This window comes from Uloborus diversus, chromosome 7 (assembly GCF_026930045.1).
Source record: "Uloborus diversus isolate 005 chromosome 7, Udiv.v.3.1, whole genome shotgun sequence".
In the NCBI taxonomy this organism is placed as follows: domain Eukaryota; kingdom Metazoa; phylum Arthropoda; class Arachnida; order Araneae; family Uloboridae; genus Uloborus; species Uloborus diversus.
In genome coordinates, this window is record NC_072737.1 from 87,218,651 (window position 1) to 87,238,349 (window position 19,699).

Consider the following 19,699-nt stretch of genomic DNA (forward strand, 5'->3'; position numbering starts at 1 on the left):
TTACATGAAAATCAAAATTTAAGTATTTTTAAGCAACATAAAATGCTCTTAAAACTTAATGCATACCCAGTTTTATCAAACTACTACCAAAGTAGCATATTCTGAAATTTGAAGCATATCGAACAAAAATTAAGTCGCATGGAGCTTTTTTCAATCTGTGTCAGCATTGAATTTTCCAGTCCGAGATAAATGACGTTAAAGTCTAATTTCACCTACATTTCATGATCTTCGTATTTTAATACCTCCCGAAAGATATTTTCACGATGATTAAATATTTGACATTAATACCAATGTAAGAATTTATTGAAACTTAGTTTACATGTTTGACACTTAGTTTTACTTAGTTTTTCGACTTTAATTACATGTTTTACAGCCATTTTAATCGAAAACACGCTCTGTTTATTTTTTTTAAACGCATATAACTTCGCGATAAAACATCAGATCAACAAGAGGTTTTTTTCATGAGATTCAGCACACTTCATATATTGTTACTTCCACGAAATAAAAAAAAATCATATTTTTGACCGATTTGAGCTATTTGGAAGGTCCACGATCCCCTTAAGTGATAAGGGCTGGATAAACTAGTTTCCCTTGACATCTTTTCCAAATAAAAGACTTAAAATGCAATTTTTTGCTACACATCAAGGCATTTGTGGAAACGCATGGGAAAAGGGGGTTCTCCCCCTAGTTTCGAAATTAAAGCCATAAAAACGAAAATTTAGGCTCTCTTTGGTCTCGTGAACAATAAGTATACTCTGAGAATAGCAGCATTTAGAGATTGTCCAAGTGTCTGTAGTCGGAATCAAGAAATGATGTGAAAGATGGAAAAAAATTTTGGAAATAAAAGTTTTGTTTTAAGGATAGAGATATAATTTATCTCCCAATTAAGGCCTATACTTCTTTTTCAGTAAAATACATGTGTTAAATTTTGTTATCTTCTCATAATATTTTTTCTTTTTTTTTCTTAAAAAAAATTCCTACAATCACAAGGCTTTGGGACGGGCCATGGCCCCCATGGCCCCCCTCTAGATCCGCTCCTGCATCTATCTACAAAATTGTCACCTTGAACGACTATGCACTTCTGCCAATGTTCGTATAGCTTTTAGAAGTACTCCTGGCAGCCATTTTTCGCGACCTCCTATAAGGCATCTTGCACTGCTTCTTTAACTTCATCCTGGAGTAGAAGGCGACTTTCACGTTGAGGATTCACGGTTTGATTAATCAATGGTCTGATATGACAAACAAATACCGTACCGTTTCGTCGGACTTAGCTCCGTGTGACTCTTACCTGTTCCCAGCAAACAAACATTTGCATGGACGCCGCTTTCTTCCGTCAGGAAAAGATAAAGCTGCATCATAGTAGGTTGCGAAAAAGGCTTCCAGAAGTGTTTCCAAAAGTTATATGAACACTGGCAGAAGTACATAGTCCCTCAAGGTGACCCTTTGAAGGTGGATGTGCTTCGGTAATGTGAACTATACATTTTATACACTTCGTCCCCAAAATTTTGGATTGTACTACGTACAATCTATATAGGATGTATAGTTATGCTTCTCTTTTTTGACTGTTGTAAGATGATAGAGAAAGAACTACAGCCGAAAAAAGAGAAAGAAAAAAAACAAAAGGAAGAAAAACAAAGACACTGTTTAATATCCAACTGATTTTTTTTCTTTTAATTGAACATATAACTAAGATTTCAGCAATGTTGTAATAATGTATGGATTATGTACGCTATACATAGTTAAAAAACGTTAAATTATGTTGTTTAATCATTCAAAAAAAAAATTTAAGAATAAAAATATGAAACCGTCAACAAATTATGCAATTAATTGGAAAGATTGCACGTAGAAATGTTTTTGTCATGAAATTAAACAAAAAAGGTAACAGATAAATTACAATATTAAATCAAAATAGGAATATTTTAATATTTATTCAAAATTTATGAATAGAAAAATTTGCATTTTTCATAAAAGCTATAAGAGTGACATAAATTTTTCTGAAAAAAGAAATAGCCATGAAAAGTGAAAAGAGCGAGCTTCTTAAAACTTAGCTACAATTAAAAAAACTCGATATTTACTCCAAGTAAATAATAACGGAATACATATACTACTTGATCTGATGTTTGCGCACACAATATTGAACAAGTTGATTGTTTAAAATCTTTTATAAAGCACTACAAACAAGTTCAAATTAAAATTTTCAATTTAACAATAATTTTCTGAAATTTAAAAAATTGTTTAATAGAAAATCCTTGAAACTTTTATGTAAAATATTATTATAAATATGATGTAAACGAAAATAACTCGTTCATTGATGTTATAAAAATACATGAAAATAGTTACTTACAATAGAAAAAAAATCGATCGCTATAAATGATGCAAAAAAGATGGCGCATTACGAAATAAAGATAAAATAAGAATGAGAAATACGCAAAATGACATTTCTTGAAAAAAATAAATAACCGCTAAATATTTAAAAAATGCTTGAAACGACGAGGGAGAGGGCGGGGGAGGGGGGTCACCCCCTGATTTTGGAGTAACTCACAACGTTAAAATTCGTTCACAACTTCGTCCTCATCTGTTTAGTACAAAACCACTACCACCAACGCCTCGGAAGAGTTTTTGAGTCGACTTTAGCACTTCTGAAGAAAAAAATCAAAAGTCCCTTTGATTTCCGCAATTATGTCACCATTCAAAGCGTCTTTAATCAATTTCTTACATTAATGCTCTAAATTCTTCCTAAACAATAGATTAAGTTTGAAAAAGAAAATCTCCAATTTTATAAATGGTGTTAGTTTTAAACAACTCAGATGTGCAACTAGAGTTTAATTTCAGAATTACAGGGAGGGAGGGGGGGGGGGCAGGCAAGAGTTCTAAAAATTCTCTTTGGTTCATCGGAAATCTACCAAAATGGCACAAAAACCGGTTTCTCCATCTCATAGGTGTTTCCATGGTCTCCCCAATCCGGCAATATACACTCTATAACAAAAAAAAAAAAAAAAAAAAATTGCACCACTGACGCCTACACACTGCCGAGCCAGATTACAGTGGTGCATGGCTCGATCGGGTCGGTATGGTGCCGACTGGGGATGTATAGTCTTTAGCTTTTAACTGTGTCATGACGATCATCGAAGACGTGTTTGGAGACGCCCAGGGCAGAAGAGGGATCTTGGTTTCACTTTTGTACGCCACACTGGCCCTCAACAAGGCATTATGGTCTTGGGTGCTATTTCCTTTGATAACTGGACCCCTTTAGTCGTAATTAGAGGTACACTTACTGCACAGGGGTACGTCGACGACATCCTAAGACATGTCTTGTTGGCGTTCCTTTTGCAGTACCCTCGGCTGGTTTTCAGCAGGACAATGTAAGATAACATACGGCATGTGTTGCTATGCATGTCTGCAAACTTGTCAAACTCTTCTGTTGCCTGTTAGATCGTCAGATCTCTCTCCCATCGAGCATGTCTGGGATATGATGGGATCGCGATTGCCTCTGGTAAGGAATGTTGATAACCTCGTCCGACAATTGCAGCGAATTTGGCCGGAAATACCGCAGTACAACCTCCGGGAGCTTTATCGGTGTTTCCCACGTCGTTGCTTCAGATTGTATCTAGGCTAGAGGCGGGTCAATACCTTATTGAACTTGTTACTGTAACTCTGACATAAATTATTCAATTATTCTAAGAATTTAATCATTTACTATTCTGTGCATTGTCTTCCTATCCACCAATTTTCGTCTCAATCGGATCACTCTTTCTTGGTGCGACGATTTTTTTGTTATAGAGTGTATGACCAAATGATCGTCAGTCTGAGACGCTGTATTAGTTTTGTATTGAAATAAGTAATTAATAGCCACAAAAAATGAGTAAATAGGCTTTTTAGAACACCCGATCGAAAACAAAAAGGGAAATGCACAACTGGAACGTACACACACCCCACATGCGAAATTTTAACCTTCTGCAGCTTACCATTTTTGAGTTATGACTTATAAGAGATACATACGTACATCCAGCCGCAAGAAACAACGCAATAATTAACTTGTATGGTACCTGAATGTAGTATTAAAAACTCTCTCTTGGGTGACTAAAATAGAAATTCATACAGAAGTTTAAGGAAACAATTTTATATGAAAACAATAACTCTCTTTACTTTGCATTAAAAAGTGAAACAGCAAAGGTCTTTTTTTTTTCGAAAACATCGGCCAATTCCATCGGCTTTTCGATGCTTTTAAGGCCGATGGGCCGATGTTTCCTGCATGTTAGCATCGGCCGTCGATGCCGATGCCGATGGCTAAATGGTCGAACCATCGGCGCCGATGCATCGGCCAGGCCGATGCATCGGTCGAGTCCTATTGTATAGTCATCTAGTCCAACATTTTAAAATGTGGGGTAACTTTTCACTATTGATATTTTCATTCAGATATTTAGAACTATAATTTCTTCTGCGCCTACATTTAAGCACACGCGCTTATTTCGCTTCTTTCTTTTTGTTTTCGTTTTTTTCTAGCGAAGTCCTAAAAAAAATGTTTCATTTTTTGACTTGACCAATTTTGAACAGTTGAAAAAACGTTACTGAAGCACAAATGAAGACATTTTAGGCAGTGAAAAGCAAAGGGAAATAAGTGCCAAAATTAAAAATTTGGATATAAGCAATGCAAATGGTAGGAGAAACTCTTCTGTGTTTTTATGCAAGCGATAGTACTAGTAGCCCTGCTTGGTACTGGTATAGAGCATAACTGTGGAAAAGTATAAATGAAAACATACCTAGAATCTAAATTTTAAATACATTTTACTCTAAACTTCAAAAAGTCCACTTACATTTTGCATCTCACTGCCTCATTTCAAGCATTCAAAAATCCCGATCAAAAAGATAGATTTGCTCTGAATATGCTTCGATGTCACCTAGGGCAGCTTTCTTTTCATCACTATTGGTTAGTCAAATATTATAAGTTATGCCAGCAAGAAAACAAGCCTCTCATAACTTTACAATGTCTCCCCCTCCCTCTTCGTTTTTGTGCTCAAGTAATATGTCTAATTTCAATTTTTCCTCACATTTTTACCAAAATATTATAAAAATATATTAAACTATTGAAACATGAGTATTATTTTTCAAAATTTATTTTATTGTCGGTTGGGGTAAGGGACTCCTTTTAAGAATAGTTCTTTTTTGAAACGTGATACAAAGGTTTTAAAACAAAAAAATTGAAATTTATCGTCTTATTTTATCTTGAACATTTTTAAAAAAAAGTTCTTCATTATTTTCTAAAATAATGCTTAATTTTTTTAACAGTTATATTTTTTAAAAAATCAGATGGGTGTCTCATAATAAGATTACCCATAATAAGGGGGTAAGTGGGCCATCTCCCTTTTATATAAATTTGAATAAAGCGTATCAAGAAAATGAGTATGGGATTTTAATTAATAAAGAATGTAAATTTTTAGCATTCATTATTTTTTTTTTGTAAACGCATCCATTTATGAGATATTTCCTGTCTTTTAAATCTGCCAGACGAAAAATTTTAAAACAAAAAGGAAAACAATTATTTACGTGAATTAAAAGCCTATAGGTACATATTTTACTTTTACATATAAAGGTGTGTTGTATAAACGTAATACAGTTGATTAAGATCAATTTTAATAAACTAGCCAAAACCAAAAAGTTGAATAAGAGATTGGAAACACTAAATGTGTGCGTCCATTTAAAGTTGGTTAATGAGAAGCACCATTATCACTTCTTCCTCAGTAATAATTCCGACATCACCTGCACCAGGTCAATAAAAAGTGTCAATATTTCTATTTGAGGCAGTGAGAAGCAAAGGGATGTAAGTGGATATTTTCAAGTTTTGAGTAAACGCGTATAAAGATTACGTCCTAGGTAGGCTTTCATTGAATTTTTTTTCGAAATCATGCTGTACAGCCTCCCCTACCAGGGCTGCTAGTAGTATCTCTTGCCCCAAGACAGAGGAGGGGTTCACCTGGTTATCTCTAAATTTTTAATGTTGCCACTTGCATCCATTTGCTTCTCTATACCTCGTTTGTTCTTTCAAATTCAGCAGTATTTTTTCAAATTTCTATCAACAACTTCCAACAATTGCTCTTCATAATACTTCACGATTTTCTTCGATGTAAGTTTCGTAAATACATAATCTCCAACCTTAGTAGTTTTTGTAGCTAAACTATCAATTCCTACTAGGTCATCTTAGTTGTCTTGTATTTCACAAATACAAATATTTCATCAGCGTTGCTTTTGATTTTAAAATCCTCACTATTATGGGGGAACGCACTTACCCCTTATAGCGAAAATTTACTTAGTAAGTGGGATCCCTTCTCATAAACGTTTATAAATATTCATACAAAAATTATTGGTGCAATATGCACTTTAAGTTAAACTATACATGAAACTTAAAGGATCATGAAAATATAATAAGAACTAACCTGGAAACACTTCTTTGAAAAATGTTACTTGAACTCGCAAAAAAATGTTTTTCAGAATTTTTTTTTTTCATAGTAAGTTTATGTATGATTTAGAAAAAAATTAAAAAAACCCACCAAACCCAAATGCAGGGTGTCCTGAAAAAGGCTGACTGTTTCAAAAATTTATACCAGTAAAATGGTTTGTGATAAAAAAAAATATTTTTTGCAGAAAATTAATGTGGTGAGTCTTTAAGTTTGGTTCCTCAAAATTCCAAATTTTAGTTCAAGGACAGTCAAAGAAAGACAGAAAGTTGCATCATAGTTTTTCGAAAAATGTTTTAATAAACAAAATTACACAATATTTTCGAAATGCCTGCCGCTGGCTGCAACCACACGTCGCAATCGGAGGAAAAATCGGTGAATTCCAATAATTATTTTTTGACTTAGAGGCTTACTATCTGTGTAGAGCCATCTATTGAAAAAAATTTAAACTAAAATTTGGAACTCTGGTGGACAAAACTTACTGCCCATTAGATGAATTTTTCTGCAAAAATTATTTTTTCATCATTAACCATTTCCTTGTCATAAATTTTTGAAAACAGTCAAACATTTTCAGGACACCCTGTATATGCAAAACCAATCACTGTAAAGATATATGACATGATCCGGATAAAAATGTAAAAATCATATGCATATTTCACTCTCAGGGGGGTGACCCACTGCGGGTGACCGATCTGCGGGTACGTAGATCCGGACCTGTGATTGCGCCATAACAGTGGAGTTGTTTCCTTCAGTCAAATGTACTAGTCACTGAAATTGATAGAATAAGCAAAAAAAAAAAAAAAAAAAACATGAACCCAGAAAATACTTTCATTTTTCCCAACAGTTTTTTCTTAATTAATTTTTTTTAAATGTCCGATTATTCAAATAAGGCGTGGTCTTTATGACGTCACAAATGATTCACTTCGGCGCATCTTTCTACCGCGTTTCCACGTTATGATAATCAAGAAGCGAATTAAATATTGCGCTCTATGCTTGCTATCAATCATATCGTTGCCAATACACGCGATTAAAGATGTGAATTACATATTTTGCTCCGTGAATGGGATTTCATCATTATTGTGATGTCATCGGCAGAAGCATAAACAATGAAAGCGCACTGATTAAAGTAAATTTTTTAAAATACTAAACTTGAACAAATTATTTAAAAAATGTCAGAGCCTATTTTTTTTAGCGTGCTCTTTCAGAAGAAAACTTTTGAAACGACCCCATTCTGCTTCCAAAATCGCCGAATCCTTTTTGACACAATTTACGGAACACGGAGATTTTTATGAGGCCACATTGACCTCCCGCGACCTCCCATCGGGACACCCCTAACTTCAGCTTTGATAAATTTTCACGTGTTTTTTTTTTTTTAATGTGTGCGTGTTTTTTTTATTTTCTAGCAGAAAATATATATTCGCAGTAGAACTCCCCCTCCCCCTCCAAGCGGTTGTACGGTAAAATTTGTATATGTAATGGGGTTGTTTCCTTCGGTCGAAAGTGCTACTTTTAGTCACTGAAATTAATAGAATAAGACAAAAAATAACATGGAAATAGAAAAAACTTTTATTTTTACAACAGTTTTCTTTTATTTAGTTTCTTTAAATGTCCGGCCTTGAATTAACTTGCTTGTGCTGCCATCTAGTTGTAAAAGTTGGAATATTTTAAATTTGAACTTTGCATTTACAAAATATTATTTTTGTCAACATCAAGGCTGAATGGGTGACAGATAGATAAAGCATTTATCATCATGATGCAATATGTTGTATTGCGAAGAAACTTCACAATTCCAGTTTCACTGGAACGGATAACTGACGTGGAAAGTTGGATGACTTTAATTTTATTCAAGACTGTCAATGACAATTAATTTTGCTCTGTAGTTCAATGTTTAATGTTAAAATTTTTAAGTATGAGTTTGATCCTTTTGAAGGCAAAAAGAATTGATTTTTTTGAGAACCAAAGTAAGGTAAACCCACCAGGAGTGGCCTGTGCTTCAGTAGTGGCCACTTCAAAGTTACATATACTTTGAAGAAAGAAATTAACAACAATGTGATTTTTTTTTGTGGGTACTTAATGCAACTATCATATTGAATCAATTTTATTCATCAGTTATTTGAATTTAAAGTAAGTAATGTAAATTCTTCGGAAGCAAGGCCGTAGTTAAAGAAAGGGGGGGGGGCAGGGAGTCAGAACCCCCACCCGAAATTTTCAAAATCTTACATGCGACAAAAAAGCAGTGAAAAAAATTTTTTTTTTCGGACTTTAATTGGAAAACACCAAGATGTCCCCGACTTCACCCGTCTCCACTTTTGTATTTAGGACTTCACTTCCGAACCCCCCCCCCCCCCTCGAATATTATTTAAAAAGGGCCCAAAACCTCTCCTCATCAACATTACCTGTTACCCCTGAACATCATCAACATCTAAAACCTGCGATTTCAAAGATAACTTCAATTTTTTTCCAAGGGATTGTCTCTCCCCCCCCCTCCTCTTGTCATTAAAGATTGTCTTAAATTTAGTTTTCAGGACTTGACTTTCGAAAAGTTTTCATAGGAGAGCTCCCAAAAACTCCTCTTCCTACCATCATTGAAAGTCAACCAAAATTAGGTTTTCAGAGCTTCAATTGGGGAAAATTGCTGGTCTTTTTCACGTTACCAAAGATGGTCTACAATCGTGTGTTGAAGATCTCAATTTCGAAAAGTTTCCGGGGATTGACCCAGAATCTCTCTTTTCCCTAACATTACCAAAGATCGTTTAAAACTGCGTATTTGCAAGTATGATTTTGAAAAATTTCGGGAGAGAACCCCCCGAACCCCCTTTATACTATAATAGGTTATAATCAACAGTTGCATTTTAAAAGATTCACTTTGAAAAAGGACCGGAGGAACGCCCCAGAACCTCCCCCCCCCCCTTTTACATTACCAAAAATTGTCAAAAATGCATTTTTAAAATTACAAATTAAGAAAATTTCCGGGGTTGAGCCCTTAAATCTCTCTCCTCCTTAACATCACCAAAAATCTTCTAAAACTGCGTTTTTAAAACTATAATGTAAAAAAAAAAATGCGTTGGCGAACTCTCGAACCCCTCTTTTATTACAATAATAAGAGACATAACAATTGTGGTTTTTCAATTCCAGTTTCGAATATTGAAAGGGGGAGCACCTTCACACCTCTTCAAAAATGCATTTTCAGGACTACAAACCCGTAAACTCTCTGGTGGAGAAACTTCGGTATTTACGACACATGTGATGTAAAAAAGGAGGGTTCGAATCTTAATACACCTCCCATTCATTTTTGATCTCGGAATGGCCCTGAGAGTCAGATCATCCCGCAACGGCAACTTCTGACTAAAGGCAGCAAGTTTAAGTGTTGCGATTGAAACACTTACCGATGATCCAAAGGAGGGTTTTATCTCCTTTGACAAGATTAAAAAGAGTCCAAACTTTCGTTTTTGGAGCCTTAATTTTGGAAAATTTTGGAGTCAATGTCCATATCCCTGCCATCCTTCCTAGTATCACTAAAGGTAACTTTTGCATTTTTAGAATTTAGATTAAGAAAAATTACGGGAGGACAGTCACCGATTACCTGCTCGTTATGCTGTCGTTTCAAAAATAATGAAAATCATATTTCTTAGACTTCGATTGCAAACTATTTTCCCCTATGGAACCTCTTTGCCCTGTCTAACGTTGCCGAAGAGAACTTTTAGAATGTGTTTTACGGAGGGAAAGCTCCTAAGTTTCCATCTCCTTCCCGTAAACGCATGCAAAGAAAATTTGCAATTGCGTTTTTAAAGTCTTATTGTCAAAACTTTGAGAACCGCCCAGAACCTTCTCTTCTCCCCTAGCGTCACCAAGCGTGAGCCTTATAACTTCAAAAAAGTTCCGAGTTAGATCAACCGCCGCCCTTCCCTGACATGTGAACAAGTATACCAAAATTGCGTTTTCAAAACTTCAATAACAAAGATTTCGGGGGGGGGGGGGCAGTCCCTAATGCGTTTTTAAGGCTTCAAAAATTTCCAGGGGAGCTGAACCTTTCCCCACGTGTTACTACCAAATATAGCCTGAAATTGCTCTTTTGGAAAAATGTCTTTTGAAATTGCGTCTAAAATGAGATACCGAACACAGTATCAGTTGGGATGTATTTCAAAGTATTAAAAACTAGCTGCGTTTCCCGGCTTTGCCCGGTTCACCTTGAAAATACAAATTGTATCAAGTGACATATATTCAACGATCAAGCTTAAATAAAAAAAAACATCATGCAAAATTTCCCTTACAAACAATGACGACAGATATTAAAAGATTTTTAAGAAATTAAATCGAAAAAAGATGGATTTAAAAAGCGTAATCATGGAAACACAAAATAAAATAAGTTTAACGAATTAAAATGCGAAAGAAAATGGTCGACAATTTGAATGGAAATGCGATTTTTTGAATTTGATGAAAAGGCTTGTAACTTTTTTTCCTTTGGAGTTAGAAGCTTAGTTTTCCAACCAAAGGTCGAGATGGATCTGGAGTAAAAAATGTCGCTCTTTCCAATAGTGTCAAAATGAAAACTGTGGGACCATTCCTTCACTTTTCATCGAGAGATTTCTTGAAGAAAGTAGTGCCTAAATTTCAGCTAAGCCTAAAAAAATTCAAGCTGAAGACGTCAATAACTCCCGCCGTAATAAAGTTATAGCATTGGAATAAATTGCGTAGAACGTAGAAAATTCTACCCTTTCTAACGATATGCAATGTTACTATGTGCAAGCAATTTTTCACCCCTATATTCGAGAATTTACGTGAAAATTGGGTCTAAATTGGAATAAAAAAGAACTATTCATCGAGTTTTTTTCGAACGGGTCTGCAAATTAAAGGAACAAACTGTAAAACTTTCAGCAAAATCGGCCGGGTAGTTCTCGAGTTTTGCGAGTTCAAACACACAGACGCTTTTTGGAGACTTTATTTTATACTATGTAGAGATACACCTACATCTGCTCCTCCCTTACAAACAATCATTTGGGCGCTCCTGACCTTCATATCTCATGAAAAGTGATTGGTGGTACATTATTTCTATTTCATGTTACATATTGATGGCTAATTAAAGGTCCTCATGCCATTGGCATCTTTCGCAATTGCAACATTTACGACACCGCACTAACAAAACTTGTAAATTACTGAATTTTGATTAAATGTTATTATAATAATAAATTTAAACTTCTGAGGAAACATTTGCTCATTTTTAAACATTTTGATAAAGTAACTTTGACTCTCGATAAGTCAGTAAAACTACTGTTCAAAAGAAAAAATTAAAACAACCAATAATTCCCCCTCCCCCGTTTTCCGATTTGATTTACATTTTTGTTTGCCCCCCCCCCCCCTCCTCCCATTCCATGTCTACCAATGCGCAATAATGCTTCAAAAATCATACCAACACGTGACTTTTTCGTATTTTGTCGAACATTTCAGGACCCCACCCCAGAAACAAAATGCTGACTACGGCCTTGTTCGCGCGCGCGGATAGGAGAATGTCAGATATGGCCACTACTGAAATTTTTAGATTTTGTAGTGGTCACTAATGGACCAATTTTTCCCCCAAGGTTAAATTCTGGTATTTTCAGATAATGGCACGATTAAGGAAGAATCGAGCTATAATACGCTCATTAGAGTTTCAAATGAGGTTTTTTATATTGTAGATCCACAGTTTAAAAATATACAACTTCACTACTAGGACGTTTTAAACCTTGAAGTGGCCACTACTGAAGCACTGCCACTACTGTTGTATTTACCTTAATATGTGTTGTCCTCTCTTGGGACGGCCCTGCTCACAATATGCCACCATGCCACATGTGGCACGCGTGCCGTTGGTTGGGCATTCCTGTTGTCGTTTCTTACCCTACTTGACTGATAGGTAAATATAAGTTTTTGTTCTTTTCTATGTATTTTGAGTTTAATTAAGAACTATAAAGAATGCCTTAAAAAATGCCTGTACCAAACCTGTACTGTAAAGAATGGCCTCCAGAGCATCTTTTGAATTGCGCGGGACTGTACAGAGGAGGACATTTACACCAGTCTTCTCTTGGTTTATGATTTTTTGCGGATACTCATAGGCCTCATGGACCTGGTCTAGCCTGCGGCTAGACCGGAGGAATAAGTCATCATCATCATCATGCCTCAAAAAGGAAGTTTCTATTTTTTCACATCATCAACTTCGGCTGTATCGTACATTTTTTTTTCTTTCGGTCCCTAGTACTTCGAGATATCGACAGGTAACCGTATTTCCAACTTATGGTGAAATGTTGCGCACACAGTATACTTCTCTTGTTGTTTCCTGTCCAAAAAGAAAATTTATGGTCAGTCAATTGCAAGAAGTTGATGTGTCTCAGACTCAGACAGTCATCTTGTGACGTTAAACTAAATAAATCATTCCATGTAACGACTAAATTTTTCTTATGATGATATTAGTGTATGATATTAAGTAGGGAAAAGATGGCAAACATAAGAAAAAATAAATATAATTCCTATCGATCTTCAGTTTTTTAGGCACCAAGAAGATGAACTTTTCGCACATAAACATATTTCTAGCTTATCATGGAATGCTGTGCAGAACGTAATTACATCCAAACGAGCTAGGAAGGTCTCTTTCCCTTTTCTTGTTTATTCCTGTCCAATCAAGTGAATTCATGGCAACTGCAAGAAGTTTATTTGTCCCCGGCACCATGTGACGTCAAACGCAAATATTTTCTCCTTCTGCAAGAAAATGGATTTCTATATGCTCTCAGAAGTAGGTTTGTCCCCTGTGGCTTTTGTAATGAATGTGCTGAAGGGGAAAAGGTTTGCTGCGTCACATAAATAGTGATCAGGATGATATTGTTTTAATGAAATAATGGAGTTTTATTCCAATGAAATTTAAGGTTGGTATTCTATTTGCTCAAAGAGAAGAGATGGTAAATATTTTGTGCGATCTGCCTCAGAGATAAGCTTAACGGGAAAAGGATAACTCATGAAATCGCTTGAAAATTATGTCCGAAGAGTTTCGGGAAAGAGTAAATACATTGACGTTAGAGTATCAATGTATGCTGACGTGTGAGTATTTCGGCAGATTTTTAGATTTACTCGTTGTGAAACCATGTTGAAGAAGCTTTAAAGCGGTGATGTCTATACAGTTCCAAAAATAAGGGGGAATCTTAAGTTATATTTTTTTGCTGTAAATAAAAGAGATCTGCAATTAAAATCACCGTCTTTAGATGTTTTATATTTTAAGGTGAGTGGAATAAATGTATGCAGCATGAAACAAATTTATGTATTTCATCTGATGTAAACAAATGAAAATGTACAAAAAATGTAAGAGAGAAAAAAAAATCATTAAACTTTATTTGTGTTTTCCAATTAGCACGTCCAGAACTTACCAATGGTGGTGGCATTGGTGGTGAGGAGTCATAACGTTTCTAACATTTACAAAAAATGTCATACTGAGATTGGTACAATGACTTAAAACCAAGAGCTTTGAGGGGTTAACCCCCTCACTGCACTCCTGGTGCTAACAGAAAATCAGTAGCTCTTGGTGGTTAAAAATGTGCTAAAATCTAAATATTTTTTTTTATTAACCCTCAATTCTAAATCCTAGAACATCTAAAATAACTATTAAAGGATTGATTTTAGTAGAAAGAAAAATTAAAGAACAAACGATCCAGCTATTTTTTCATTCTTTTTTTTTTTTTTTTTGTAAGTTTAGTAAAACTACAGTTAATGGTATGAAATTTCTCAGCAGAAAGAGTTAAAGATGTCGGTTAGCAGAAATTGATAAAATAAACTGTATCATAAAATAGAAATAAGCTTTTGAAAATATTGATTTAACTCAGTATCATCAATACAGAATCACTAAAAGTTAGGAAATAATTGATGCATTTTGCATAGAAAAAAAATGAATTACGAAATGTTAAATTTTATAATAAAGTCATAACAATTGTTTACTGAAACTTCCTTTGTGCATATATCATTCTGAAAACTTTTTAGTTATTAAGAAACTTTCTTCATTCCAAAGTGCATCTAATTTTTAATATTCTTTATCAATAAAATTTGATTAGAAATATTTTCATGCAGCGTCTGTTTAAATGAAGTCTCATACGTTTATCCTTATGGCAGGCAATCGGCGGCTTTCATGTTCTCAGAGAGAGTTTTCTAGCAAAAATATTAAAGCTCTTTTGGACATACGCGAAAGTTTTCGCAAAAACCTATCACTATTTTCTTGTCACATGGTTTGTTTTTTTGTATACTTTGGCACGATATTTCATTAACTGTTCTTGATATTACTGATTTCATAACATTATTTCGAATTATAAAAAACATTAAAGAACCAGAATTTGAGCTCTGTTTAAATTTGGTGGCATGTCTGAATTTCACCGCGACAAGGAAATAAAAACCAATTTGCTACTGAGAAGCTTCTCGGAGCTATCTCTTTTTGTTATCTACGTTACTTTTTTTATCCAGGTAATCAGCAGCTTTCCTTTTAAAAGGAAATGATCCAGAATAGCAAGTTAATTAATTTTCGAATCACCAGAAAAGCTTCGCAAAGACTTATCCCTTTATTCATTGTCACGTGACAGGCCTTTGTATACCCTTTGGTGCGATCGTTCTTGGTAGTTTTATTGCTTTTTTATGCCATTTCGAGTTAGGAAAATTATTTACCATCAAAATAGCGATTAATAGCATACCAACTATAGAAATCCGGCAGAACGATGGAATATCGTAAAATAATCAAATTAAACTCCATATCATGGTGGCGACGAAAAATCAACCCTGTGTGATCTCAATTAGAAGTGTGCTCTGTGCTTTAATCCCCTTAAAGCATATACAGAAGTGGTACTGTGAAGTTTATTGCAAAAGCATTGAGGCAGACAGCGTGAGGGCAGCACCCCATTCATCCAGGCTACACAACAAAGCCGCGCTGTTAGAGAAGACACAAACTGTTGATAAGATTGATTTTGCAGTTTCTTTGACAGATGTCTGATTGTGTGTGTGTGTGCATTTACGATTTTTGTCAACGTTCACATTAAGGAACTTGTGGTGCTCTTCAGACTAAGCTTCACACTAGCTACTCAGCTACACTCACATTTGTCGCTAATCCTTTGTCCTTTTGTAACTTTCGGTCAAGTCAATGTGTACCTTAGACACTCCTTCAAATATTTTACCACAGTAATGCGTTTCATGTCTTATTGGGCCACTCCACCGTTACTTTTGGGATAATCATACGCTTAAATTTCACCAACATTTTATCATATCTCTTAATACTTTAATTAAACAAGGGTAAGCACATTTTTTTTAATCTTCACATTTGGTACAAAGATACTCTTGTCGCAGTTATATTTTGATTAACTAGTTTCGTTACTTAAATTTTAATTTATTTGCATGCGTCTCGTGCATCCAAAGTCAACCTCTTGTAACTTGATGCAACTTGAATTAATGAATATTTTTGCTCTAACAATATAGCATTAACAAAATAAATTATAGATTCTAAAAACAAAGGTTCAATGTAAAGGAAACATATCTTATTTGTTGAGATACAATAATTTGAATTAAACCGTTAAAAAAAAATGTATTCTGCCATTTTATGAAAAAGTAGTCACTTTGTAATTTTAAAAGAAAGTGACGAAATCGTTTGCTTAAGAAATCACGCATACGTTTGTAACTTATAACGCAAAAAAAAAAAAAAAAAAAAAAAATCGTTCATTACCCTTTTAAGTTATTATTTTAAATGTAATGTAAGTGGCCCTATTACTGTTTTTACCCCTTTTACTTCTCTGAACGAAGTGTAAGAAGCGTTGTAATCACGAAACATGCTTCACTTAAATTTCGGCCTTAATGTAAATTCTACTCATCCCTGAATAAATGTTGACTTGTTTTTTGACATACCCATACATTCACGGGTACCTTAGAACGTACGGGCAACTAAAATTTATAAGACCCTTCGAGTTAATTTAACGAGTTTTCGAGCGGTGCTTGTTGCTCGCATTTGTGTTCGTAAGTGCATTATGAGTATATCTCGCTTACCTCAAAAACGGTTGAAGTGCCTGTATAAGGTCTAACTCCACAGGTACACCTCTATTTTGGTTGCAATCCGATGTTCCTAGAGGGTTCCAGGGAATGTGGAGGGGGAGGGTCCCAGGGGGGGGGGTTCCTTCCTCGGGGGGAGAGGGGGGAATTATTGCAAGTTGCGCCATTAAGAGGGGGGGGGGGGGCGTTTTTTTAAACATGTAAATTTTTTTTTAAATTCAAATCTGTTTGTTGATTTATTTTTAGTTTAAACTATTTATTTTATTTCATTTTTAATTAAATTAAATTTATTAAATTATTTTGTATGTCTTTGTGTGTAAGTGTATCTTAATGGTGTAGCACGGAACTTTTTTAACAAAGCAATACGCTGTAAAAAAATCCGTAAAATTTACGGTTTTTTACCGGCAGCTGGGTTGGTTGTACAAAACCGTAAAAGTTACGGAGAATACCCGTCAACATAACGGTCTTTTACCATACAAGGACAAATTTACGGTTTTAAACCGTTCATAGCTGAAGCGTAGAACGGGGGAAAACGTTTTGAAACGAAACGGGTTTAAACCGTCAAATCTACTGGAAAAACCAGTTGAAATTACGGGTATTTTTTACAGTGTAATAATAACAATAATTTAAAATAAATGAATAAATAAATAATTAAAAAATATTCTTTTATAAAATGAATAAAATAAAAAGGGCTAAAAATAAAAATTAAAGAAGTGTTAAAGGGAAGGGATTTTTTTTCGGAGGGGGGGGGGGGGTGAGCCGTTGAACCGGTGAATATCAACATCCATAAACTGAACACATGGCAGAAAGTCCAAATACTTTTAGTAAACAACCGTTGAAATTCGATATTCTTCAATTTCAGTCTATAACGGTAACAGATACTCATAAATATATTAGTGTCAATCAGACAGCTCTAAACAAGCCACGTGTATTTTAAAAAGAGACAAAATCAATCCGATTTTTTTTTACTGTAATCCGATAAATAAATATTTTAAAATATTTGCTTAGGAAAAAAAAACTTAAAAACTCAGATTCAAATTATTCTACTGGTTGCGTCTCAATATTAGCAGCAATTTTTTCTTGCAACTAACACTACAGCTTGTTGGTCTGCACTCTAAAATTTAAGAAAGTCCAGTACGAAAGAAATCAACTAAATGGTGCCATTCCTCGCAAGTTGAACGACTATTGGTGTTGACGAAATATGCTGGAATTAACAAAAGATTTGAAAAATACTGAAATAATACGTACGTGTGTTTTGCGCATTATCTTGAACAAGAGGTTCCGCCTAGAACTAAAAGAGCCTACTTTCCCGTATACCCATACTACTTTCTAGTACCTGATCAATATTCTCAAATATAGTTAAAATCGTAAATTGTTTCAAACATATTTTTTAAATATTTTAAGCTGATTTCTAGGAATAAAATTCCTTACTAAAAAAAAAAAAACACGAACAAATAAAATAGCAGCTCTTTTTAAACAGAGCAGCAAATACACTTTTTCCATTAAAAAAATTCTTTAACAGCTTTCAAAACGAAAAAATAATAATTAAAATTAATAAGCTCATTAAAATAAATACATCATATCAAAAAAAAAAAAAAAAATCGTTTCTTTTTCCCCTGTTGCTAAAAATAATTTCTTAAATGAATTAATGCACTTCCCAAAATAAATTAAAACAATAAAATGTCAACTTAAAGAAATAATTTTCATTGTCAAAAAAAAAAAAAAAATGAATTTTGAAATTTTGAATTCAAATTATGTTTTTTGCAATCACGGGGCTATTATTTCTAGAAACAGCTCCTGTCCCCCAAAGCCTACCCCTCCTCCTGGGCGGTTACGTGTGTAAAGTTGTGTGTGTGTGTGTGTGTGTAGGCGTGTGTGTATGTGTAGGCGCGCGTGCGTGCATGTGTAGGCTTGTGTGGGTGCGTAGACCTGTGTGTATGCACGTAGGCGTGTGTGTATGTGTGTAAAGGCTTGTGTGTATGTGTGTGTATGTATGTGTGTGTGTGTATGTATGTATGTATGTATGTATGTATGTGTGTGTGTGTGTGTGTGTGTGTGTGTGTGTGTGTGTGTGTGTGTGTATGATCGCGCGTGTGTGTAGGACATGGACGCCATCGAATAGGAGAAACGGATTCCAGGAGGCAGTGCTCGGAGCCTCGCCGGCAGAGGCCGGTTTGCGGTGGTGCTGGTGTCCCTGGTCCAAGGTGAAAAATTAACCACAACATCAAGGACGGTGAAATGAAAGCAATAAGCAATCGTGATTGCTCAAAAAAAAAAAAAAAAAAAAAAATCGTCTGCGGATATTTTGATGTAGAAACATAAATGACTTCGAGTTTATTCGCCGAAAACTGAATACCTAAATTAAAACTTTAGCGTGAAAATAAAACCAAGTCATACCAACAATAATTATTTCACAGTTAAAACCATAGCTGCGGAGTCGGAGTCATTTGTCCTCCGTGTATAAGTTTTTGCCAAAGCTACGAAGTCAGAGTCGAAGTCGGGGGTCGGAGTCCGATTAATTGTCGGGCACAGGAATCGGAGTCAAGTGCCCCTAAACTGTCGGAGTTTGGCGTCAAGAGCTATTTCCAACAAAATTTATTTGAAGTAAATCCGCCTTCAAGTACGGAATCTACACTGACTTTCAGTTTCCCCGTAGGCGTTAATGTTAAGGGATTTGAACTGTTCAAAATTCAACGGAAAATTGTTCAAATCAAAAAGATATTTTATATACAAGGTTTTCATCAAAAGCTTTTTCCTACAAAATTTGTTTAAAGCAAATTCGCCTCACAGTTCGGAATTGCTTGAATTTCCCCGTAGGCGCTAATGCTAAGTTTTTTTTGAACTGTTCAAAATTGAACAACAAATAGTTCAAATGAAAAAGTGAAATATGGGAATGAGGTGTCCTCGCCGAGATCGTTCGAACAAAAAAAAGTTGGTTCGAATCGGACTATTCATTCAAAAGTTCTTAGGGGGGGGGGAGGCAGACAGACAGACCGACAGACATTTTTTACCCATCTCAATGCCCTACTTTCCAATTTTTTATTTTTCGACATTTATTTAATTATTTTATTTATTTTTGCCTTTTTTTGTTTTTTGCGATAATTTTAAGATGCATTAAGCTTTCTTTCATGCTGTTTTCTTCTTTTTCTAACTTTTACTGGGAAAGTAGGCAAAAAATGAGAGAGGTGAGTGTTTCATCATTATTAGGAGAGGGTGGC